The following is a 10,978-nucleotide window of genomic DNA, read 5'->3' as shown; positions in this document are numbered from 1 at the left end:
TCTTGAGGGAAGAAGAGAATGTATTTGAGTGATGATATGTTTTGAACCAGCATGTCTGCTATCGAATTCTAGCTCCATGGTTGGTGAGATGGATGAACCCTGTGCTCATCTTTTTTAAAAAAATTAAAAATATTTTATTTCTTTTGGGAGAGAGAGAGACTATGAATGGGCACACCAAGGCTTCTAGCTGCTGTAAACAATTTCCAGATGCATGCACCACTTTGTGTATCTGGGTTTATGTAGGTTCTGTGGAATCAAACTCGGGTCTTCAGGTTTTGCAGGCAAGTGCCTTAGCTGCCCGTCCCTCATGCTCATCTTTTCAATGGTCATAATAAGGGTGTTTTACAATCACATACTTCATGGGGTTGGGTGAGCTGGTTTACAAAGACTGTGTCAGCTCCCATCATGTTCGTGAGATGAAAGATCTGGAGAAGGTATTGTCTTAGCAAGGAGTGTGTGTGTGTGTGTGTGTGTGTGTGTGTGTGTAGGCAGCCAAAGGCAGCAATGAAGATACTAGCAGATGGACACAATATAAAATAGTATAAAGAGGCCACCAGCAGAAGTGGAGGCAGTCGTCAATGGTTACTTTTCCTCTTGGTACAGTCTGGGGGAGATTCATTCAACCATTGTTACTTTGCCATGTGGCTGATGATGACGGTCTGGTGTCACTTTCTTTCTCATCTTGTGGTTCATGATCATTTTCCTTTGTCAGTGATATAGTTGTCTGGTTTCTTAGTTCCTTATTTTTCCCCCTTTAATTTCATTGGTTTCACACAACTTTTGCTTCTAAGCAAAAAAGGCATCAATATTTTTTTCATTACCTATTATTTTTATTTTAGAGAGAGAGAGAGGGAGAGAGAGAGAGAGAATTGGTGTGCTAGGGCCTCAGCTACTGAAAGAACTCCAGGTGCTTGCACCACCTAGTGGGCATGTGTGACCTTGCGCTTGCCTCATCTTTGTGAATCTGGCTTACATGGGATCTAGAGAGTCAAAATGGGTTCTTTGTGGGCAAGCACCTTAACCACTAAGCTATCTCTCCAGCCCCACAAGCAGGCTTTAAATTATGAGTATGTTAATGTTACTGTTCAACTTGTGTGTCAGTAAATGTTAAGTAGCCCAAACTGATTATGGGAAAATGGATTTCCTCAAGACTCACTTTGTATATCAAGAACCACTGTGAGGGCTAGCTCGGATGATGCCTCAGCAGTTAAAGGCAGGCAATTACTCTCAGAGCTTGCTGGCCCAGGTTCAATTGCACAGCATTTACATAAAGCCAGACACAAAAAGCTGTGGCATTTGTTTGCAGTGGCAAGAGACCAATGTGTGCATGCGCACATGTACACACACGCAAATACATACATAAATACTTAAAGTATTTTATTTTTATTTATTTACTAGAGAAAGAGAGAGATAATGGGTACTCTAGCCACTGCAAACAAACTTCAGATGCATGCACCACCATGTGCATTTGGCTTATGTGGGTCCTGGGAAATCATATGTGGATCCTTAGGCTTCCCAGGCAAGCACCTTAACTGCTAAGCCATCTCTCTAGCCCCCATAAATCAATACATTAAAGAGCCTCTATGAAGGCTTAGCTTTAATGAAGTAGCTTTGATGTTTTATTTCTTTCCAAAGTGATGGCTCAGTGAATCATTTAGAGTTGGATTTCATTGGTAGGAGTGTTGGCACATGTTTGCAATCCTAGCACTAAGGAAGCTGAGACAAAACAACAAAAACAAAACAAAAAACAAGATATTGAAGCCAGCCTGGGATATATAATGACACATGGTTTGCAAAGAAAAAAAAAGTAAAGAGTTTAGTGTGTCAATCAGTAAAACAAAAATAACCAAAAAAGAAGCTCATTTTTGTCTCCTTGCTATAGGTACTCGATGCCTCTAGCAGGCAGGCATTTCTGCATTTTGAGGTAATCTAAGCTTCTACCTTAGGGTTCCCTAGTCAGAGTCTCTCTTCCCCAGATGCCCATGGCAGACATTTCAAATTAGAAAAATTACAAGAGCATGTTGCACCATTTAAAAACACTTCCTGTGATTGAACCAAACATTCGCCAGAGCATCACAAGGCTATGCCTCTCTTTAAAAGAAACAGAGGCTTGAACTCTTACCCCATGCAGCCATCTGCTCAGAAACTTTTTTTGTTGTTGTTTGATGTTTTGAGCTGGGGTCTCACTCTAGCTCAGGCTGACTAGGAATTCACTGTGTAGTCTCAGGGTTGCCTCGAACTCATGGCAATCCTCCTACCTCTGCCTCCCGAGTGCTGGGATTAAAGGTGTGCGCCACCACGCCCAGCTTGCTCAGAAACTTTGGAACCATCTGAAAAATGTGCCTCACCATAACACCAAAGGAGTCTGTTTGCCTTCATCAGCAACTTAGAAATGTAGGCCAGGAAGGTACAATTTTAGCGACCCACTTGGTTACCTAAATATCTAATCGTTAAATTCCATTAGTGGGTTCTTTTCAGGGTGAGGCGCATGTCTGGCTGGAGGATTAACTCTCTTGTAAGGTGGGAGAATTCTAGGGAACTAGATGTGCAGAGCTTGAAGGCTCAGCATCAGGACAACAGTGAGATTCTCTGTAAGGTGCTTTAATTGATTTTTTTAAAAATATTTTTTGTTCATTTTTATTTATTTATTTGAGAGTGACAGCGAGAGAGGGAAAGAGACAAATAGAGAGAGAATGGGAGTGCCAGGGCCTCCAGCCACTGCAAACGAATTCCAGACACGTGCACCCCTTTGTGCATCTGGCTAACGTGCGTCCTGGGGAATTGAGCCTTGAACCGGGGTCCTTAGGCTTCACAGGCAAGCGCTTAACCACTAAGCCATCTCTCCAGCCCCTTAAATTGATTTTAATTGATTTAGTTGATTCCTTCTTGTTTCTGTAAAGTAAGGGTTTCCTTTGAAGTTCACAGAATATGTTTATCAGGACCCAAATTCTCATCAGGCATCCAGGAGACATGTGCCCTAATCCCTTTCCTGAAGTCCCATCACTGTCTGTAATTGCACCCAAATCCAGCTTTGTGTCCATGCATGGAGGTCAGAGGACAACCTCAAGTGTCGGTCTTGTCTTCCACCTTGCTGGAGGCAAGGTCTTTCTTTAATCACCAATTCTTCAGGCTAACTAGAATATGAGCTTCTGGGGGATTCTCCTGTCTCCACCTCCTATCCTGATTGTGGCACGTTGGGATTACAGATGCCCACTGCATCTGGCTTGGCCTGGATTCTGGGGATCTAAACTCAGATACTCTGGCTTGTGCAGCCATCTCCCCAGCCCCACATATAGCTTTCACATTCACTTGCTTGACCTGATCTTACATTTCTGAGCTTGAAGTCCATCTTCCCCAAACTGTTTATTCCTATGTTTAAGATGTTCTGGGCTTCTGAGCATCGTCTGCTCTTTCTGGACTGCCTTGGGGTGAGTCCTCTGGCCCTGCCTTTCCCGATTCCAGACCTGTCTAGAAGACCTGTAATGATAGGTTACACCTTCATAATGCCTAATGGTCCAAAAGGAAAAGGAGAGGTTTTGTGACGCGTGCTACGTCTCAGCTGCATGATGCAAACAATGACCCAATATACTTACCTACTAGTTACAGAAGCTCAGCCCATGATGAAAGGAATTGAAGTCAGATACAGTATAATTTTACTTTATTTTTTAAAAATTACTTATTTATTTGTGATCAGATAGATAGATAATAGATAGATGATAGAGAGAGCGGAAGGGAGCACCAGAGCCCCTTGCCACTGTAAATGAACTGTAGATGCATACACAACTTTGTGCATCTGGCTTAGCATGGGTGCTGGTAAATCGCATCTGGGCCTACAGACTGCATACAAGCAGCTTTGACTGCTGAGCCATCTCCTTGGCCCACATATAGTGTAATTATCAGAGCATCATTTTCTATACCAAGCTGGAACTGTCTTATTGGTTTTGAAAATGCATTACAGAAAGGAACTTTGACCTTACAAAATACAATTCAAAATTAAAATGAGAAATTCTTTGCTTTCAGAAGACGGTCTAGCAGGACAGGTGCCAAGGAAAGGAGCACAGGGGTCTGCAGCTTCACCCGCTGTTGCCCTGGGAAAGTTGCTACATCACAACACGCAGTTCTCGCCTTTAGACTGGGGATAGGTGTAGAACTCATCTCATATGGCTGTTGACAAGAATCAAGGTCAATTTCATTTGCATACTTACTGTACTGTCTAATGCATTATATGCCTTGAAAGGCCACGTTAAAAAAGAGGAAGATTTGAATGTAACTACAATTTCATGGGGTGTTTAAAATTAAACAGGCAATCACAGATCAGATTTAAAAAAAAAAATCACATATGTACCAAAGCAAAATAGGAAAGCAATAAACTTGATGCACTGCAACAATCCCTGTTTTTATGGTGTTTTCAATTTAGTGATTAAAAAGTTTAGGAAGTATAACAGGTTCAACAAGGAAGTCAAAGGAGGGGAGTGCTGGAATATTAACGTAATATTACTCCACCTAAACCCCATTTGAATCTGCAAAAATCTCACTTTAGGCCTGTTGTGAAGCATCTTACTTCTGGTACAACCGGTTGGGTACTATTGTACCTGTTCTAACTTGGTGACACCCAAAAGGTTTGGGTGTCAAACCTTCACTTGATAAACTGGAGAGGGACAAGACTAACCTGCATGGCAGAGATCAGTGCAGAGCGGTAGGTTGGTGGCATCCGTGAGTTCTTGATGAATCAGATTGTGCTTAGGACAAGATGCCCAGAGAAACATTGAGATGACCAAAGCTTTGGCTTGGGGTGCTTCATTCGCCTTTCAGAGCTACTTAACTTGGAGTGATGGATCTCACTGTTTGAATCAATTTGGTAAAAACTGAATGTTTTCCTTGTTCTTGGCTCTAGTGAGAAAAGATAATAGGCCATCACTGCTTATGTTCCCAAGGCCCTAACCCAGACTTTCTACTCGTCTGTGCTATAAATGCTCTTGAACTAGAAGAGTAGTTAAGCCAACAAATTTTGGGTGCAGAGAGAGGGGAAAGTTATTAATTTCTATCTCTTCCTGTTACCTCTGTGAAAACTAGAGGAAATCAGTTTCTCAGGTATAAAACAGTGACATTTTCTAGGGCTGTTTGTGTGGCTATTCTCAAGTGGGAACTCCAAATAGCTTGTTATCATCAGGAAGAAAGAAAAATGAAAATATATTTTTGTTTACAGAAGAATGACAATGAAGTGTGCACTAAATCACAATACCTCTTTTTCTTTTATTTCTGAAAACAGTGACGACCCCACTGATGAGCTAACAAAATAAAACGAAGTCAGAAATAGTTATGCCCGTGTGCACTCAAGAGAGTAATTTCTTAAAGATAATTTGAATAACCCTTTTCCTTGAGTAACCCAGGCCCTTCTCATACCAGATTTTCTGCTTTACTGTTTTTCTGACACAGCCAGAGTTAATGGATGGCTCTTCTGAGCTTGTAGTTGTAGATTTGCTCACAAAAAGTGGTCTTGATACATTGAGAAATCAAATGCAGCTTTGCATATTTTGCAAGCTGGCTTCTATTTACATACTTTCCAACAAGGTAGTACAATAGGTTGGAAAGAAAGCATTGTTTTATCTGCTCCTAAGTTGGTCTTCATTATTTTTCCTACTTTGTTTCCCTCTAGTGTCCTAAGTGAAAAGTGCATGGATATTTTCCATGGAGATAAGTGCAACTCAGAGATGGTTCACCAGTTAAGTGAGCTTCCTGCACAAACAGGAGGGCCTGAGGTGGCCTGAGTTCAAATCTCCATATCCCATATGCAATAGATGGGCGTGGCCACATGCTCCAGCGACCTCAGTCCTACAGGGAAGCAGTGACTGGAGAACCCTGCTCAAAAACAAAACCTGGGGCTGGAGAGATGGCTTAGCGGTTAAGTGCTTGCCTATGAAGCCTAAGGACCCTGGTTCAAGGCTTGATTCCCCAGGATCCATGTTAGCCAGATGCACAAGGGGGTGCATGCGTCTGGAGTTCGTTTGCAGTGGCTGGAGGCCTTGGCGCGCCCATTCTCTCTCTCTATCTGCCTCTTTCTCTCTCTGTCTGTCACTCTCAAATAAATAAAATTAAAAAAAAAAAAAACCTGATCAAAGAGCAGTGTGATGGAGCACTTTGCTGGTCCTTCCACTGTGGCCTCCACAGGTGAGGAGCTCCCAGTGCAGGCAAGTGTATGGGGAATGGAAAGGGCACATACATGTGCACATGCCATACACACTACCACCACCATACACATGTATTATGCATGCATGTGATTGCACATGCACATACACAAATAAAAATAAAAAGGGTGGGGGGCTAGCGAGCTGGCTCAATGGTTAAAGCACTTGCCTGCAAAATCTAATGACCCAGGTTTGATTCCCTAGTACTCATGTAAAGCCAGATGCACAAAGGGGCAAGTGTGTCTGAAGTTTGTTTGCAGTGGCTGGAGGACCCACTGTGGCCATATATCTGTCTCTTTTCTCTCTCTCTCTCTCTGCATGCAAATAAATAACTAAAAGTTTAAAAAAAAATAAAATATAAGGGCTGGAGAGATGGATTGGTAGTTAAGGCACTTGCCCGTAAAGCCCCCAAGGACCCAGGTTTGACTCCCCAGGGCCCATGTAAGCCAGATGCACAAGGGGGTGTATGCGTCTGGAGTTCATTTGCAGTGGTTGGAGGCCCTGGAGCATCCATTCTCTCTCTCAATCTCTTTACCTGCCTATTTTTGTATCTCTCTCTCTCTCTCAAATAAATAAAATAAAATAAATAAATAAATCAAGAAATTAGCTTAACCATTGCCCATTGTAGTAGGAAGATTTTGTGATTGAGTTTTCAAGCAGCACTCATCCCTAATCTATGGGAACAAGTATAGATATTTAGAAGGAAATTTGACCTGCTGTCCATTTTGCATAACAGTAGTAGGTTTCCCCTAGAATCTATGTCTTTAGCCACAGGCTTTTGGCTAGGTTTCCAGTACCAGACATGAATACCCTCCAATGGCGTGGGCCTTCGTTCCACTTAGACTGATGCAGGAAGGATACAGGAGACCCCACAACTCCCAGACTACCTAATGGTTGCTGAGGGAGAGGGAGTCAGGTTCATCAGCGGTGTAGCTCATTGTAAGCTCATGGTAAGTTGCTATTCGGCAGTAAATTACTTCCTGTCCCTCATCATACAAGCAACCCCAATTTAACTCAATGGGTTTTAAAAAAAATAAGGCATGAAAACAAGATGGGATTCATGGAGGAGAAGGGCTTTAATGGGAGGAGGAATAAGAGAGAGTAATTGGTAATTGCTAGGGAGATAAGATCAAATACATTATGTGTCATGTAGGAAAATGTCAAATGTCAAACATAGAAAAAATAAAGTTGAAAAAATTTTTTCTTGTCTTTTTTTAAGAAGCTCAGCATTCCTGTTCCTTTCAGGGTTGACTCCCCCAACCCCCGCACTTTCCCTAACTCACCAACCCCACTGATTATCTCTTCCTGGGAACACTTGGATTCCTAGACACTAAACACATGATCACACAATGTTCCATAGCCTATGCCTGGTCCTGAGTTTTCTAGCTTAGTTGTAGTACAGATCATAAGGACATCATTGGGACAAACCACAGCAATGGCCTCCTGATCATGCTCTGAAGGAGGCTCCATGTGTCCATGTGCTCTGGGGTCACTGTGGGCTAGAGCTCTGGAACTTTGATGCCAACCCTAAGACTTACCTTTGGCAGAAAGTGGGGATATGTGTAACCAGACAGCATTCTTATGGAATTTCTAGGGTTTGATGATCTCACCTTTCGAGTTGGATGACTTCCTACGACAGCACATCTCTTAAGCAGAGAATCTAGGGCTGCTTCTGTTGTCTCGAAGAAAAAGGGTACCGAATAAGCCATCTGGGAAACCTGCAGTTGCATTGGGACCCCAATTTTTTGTGGCCTCAGATACATGGAGGGAAACCTCGTATGCCATCTCTTTGCCTCTCCTCCATCAGATATAATCAGTGGCACAAACAGTGCCACTCTGATTTCAGACGTTCAGTTCCCGAATGTCCTTTTAAAACTCAGAATTGTTGGGCTGCAAATGACATCGTGGCTATTTCATTTAGATTTTAACGGGGCGAGATTGAGATGAAGTAAGCTAGGATGAAATGTTTCCTTTGGCATTATTTTAAAGACACTTGGCAGTGACCTTCAAAGGAGGGTGTGTATTTTGTATTTATCTTTCTTGGCAGGGCTTTTGTTTACTCTTTCTGAAGCCCTACCCTTTATTTTGGGTAATATTTTCTCCAGTATCCCAGGCTGCTGTGCTGAAACTTCCCACAGTGCCAAACTCTCTGGTCACATTAGAAAAAAAGTTGCTTTTTCTTTTAAAAATATTTTCTTTGTTTATGAGAAAGAGAGAGAGAGAGAGAGAGAGAGAGAGAGAGAGAGAGAGAGAGAGAGAGAGAGGCAAATATATAGAGAGAATGGGCATGCCAGGGCCTCTAGCCACTGCAAACAATCTCCAGATGCATGTGCCTCCTTGTGCATCTGGCTTATGTGGCTCCTGGGGAATCAAACCAGGGTCCTTAGGCTTCATAGGCAAATGCCTTAACCACTCGGCTGTTTCCCCAGCCCAAAAGTTGTTTTTTCGTTTCCACCAAGTAAAGGAATATATCTAAATGGCTGAGTTCAGAACTAGCATGTTATACTGAGGCAAATATTGAACAATCTGAGCATTTTACAATTTTGATAATTTATTTATATAGAATGTAAACATAACATATCAACTAACATCATATTTTACAAAGACATTATCCTGCTTTTACTAGTCATTAGCAGAGCTTCACTTTTTAATAGCATTCACAAATATGAGAGGTTGTGATTTAGGATCTTCAACTATCATTTGGTTTGAAACCTAAATCTTAAGAGAGAAATGTTTGAGAAGGACTAATTCTTGAGTTTTTTTATAGCATATGTATGTGGGCGCTTGTGTGTAAGTGGTTGCTCATGCATCCATGTGGAAGACAGAAGTTGACACTGGGTATCCTCAGTGACTTTTTGTTTCGTTTTCTTTTCAGGCAGGGACTCACCCTAGCCCAGGCTAACCTAGAACTCATGGCAATCCTCCCATGTCATCCTCCTGAGTGCTGGGATTAAAGGCGTGAGTCACTACACTTGTATCCCACCTTATTATTATTATGTTTTTTGAATGTAGAGCCACCAAGTCAGCTAGACTAGCCAGCCTTGAGGTTCTCCTCAAGGGCCCTGCTCTAAAACGGAAGACTCCATGAGATCATCTTTTCTTTGTTCTATGCCATTGTGCCTGCAGTGGCTACAAATTGGTACGTTGTTAGAGCTCTGCTATCAGCATGGTATGGATTTTTCTTCCTGTGCATGAAAACTCTTTTCCACCTTGTGTTTGGCCAGTCGGCTCTTTTCTGAAGAACAACTAGGCTCTGCAAGGTGACACATGCTGGAAAAGATGAAACATTCCTTAGAAGTCTGACACCCATTGCTGCCTGTGTCTATTACGTTGCTCACTGTCAGCACTGAAGTGATTTCTGAACTTACTTCCTTATTGAGTGGCTAAATGAGGTCAGGCATATACCTGTTTTCAAATGTTTAATATTGAAATGAAGGAATTCTCAGCATTCAGAGTTGAAAAGGCAAGTCATTAAGGCTAAAGGGAAATAATTTTTGCTGTTGAAGATTTCAGTTTAATAATTTCGTTCATATTTTACGACCTGTAGCCACCAATGAATTTCATCCGTACCAAAATTAAAGTTGAATTTTATAAGCTCATTAAATTTTGATCAATCAGTTCTCAAGGTCTTTCCATAATTGAAGGGTGCCTGTGTGGAAAAAGACGTGGTATCTGTACCATCTCAAGTGGCTGTCTGTCATTGGATATTGATGGTGCTTAATTTCTTCAGCCTTCATGAATAATTACCATGCAACTGTCCCCGAGCCAGTTTTAAGGGCTCAGAAGTGAATACATATTTCATATCCAAAAATCTCATTACAGTTTATAATATTATCATAAAAATAAGTAAAACATGATACAGTAATGGGATATGAATAAAATAACAGCAAACATCACAAGGTTTGCTGAGGGTTTGCTAATTCCCAACCTGGCATTCATATGTCCTCACTCTCTACCTTTGTAAAATTTTATTTTATTTTGTTTTAGAGAGAGAAAGAGAGAGAGAGAGAGAAAGGGAGAACTGGTGTGCCAGGGCCTCAGCCACTGAAATCAAACCCTAGATGCTTGTGCCACCTAGTGGGTATGTGAACTTGCACTTGCCTCATCTTGTGCATCTGGCTTATGTGGGATCTGGAGAAAGATTGAGCGTGGGTCCTTAGGCTTCACAGGCAAGTGCTTTAACTGGTAAGCCATCTCTCCAGTCCCTCTCACTTCTTTTTTAATGGTATGGGAACTGAACCTAGGGCCTTACACACGCCAGGCAAGTGCTCTACCATTGAGCCCTTTTAAACTTTTTTTTTTGTTTTTTTTGAGGTAGGGTATCACTCCAGTCCTGGCTGACCTGGAATTCACCATGTAATCTCAGGAAGGCCTTGAACGCATGGTGATCTTCCTACCTTTGCCTGTTGAGTGCTAGGGTTAAAGGCCTGTGCCTCCATGCCTGGCCCCTTTTTAACTTTTTACTTTGAGACACATTCTTGCTAAATTTTCCAGGCTGGATTTGAATCTGTGTTCCTCCTGCCTCAGCCTATTGAGTAGCTGGGAGTTTAGGCTTGTGTCACCTGGCCTAGTTCTCTTTTCCTTTTAGAAGAAATTTAAACCACATGTATAGCAAGTGATAAAATGTCCCGGTCCATTTTCCACCCTCCTGTCTTGATGTAGCCATCAAACTACATCTAGCTAAGGAGAAGTGGAAGGTTTTGGGTTAGACTTCTGGGATGTCTTCTTAGCACAAGGAATAAATAGCTGGGCTTGACTGTGCATGTGATGGATGGAGCTCCAGCAGCAGCCTC

This window comes from Jaculus jaculus, chromosome 3 (genome assembly GCF_020740685.1).
Source record: "Jaculus jaculus isolate mJacJac1 chromosome 3, mJacJac1.mat.Y.cur, whole genome shotgun sequence".
Taxonomy (NCBI): Eukaryota; Metazoa; Chordata; class Mammalia; order Rodentia; family Dipodidae; genus Jaculus; species Jaculus jaculus.
Note: the sequence above shows the minus strand (reverse complement) of the source record.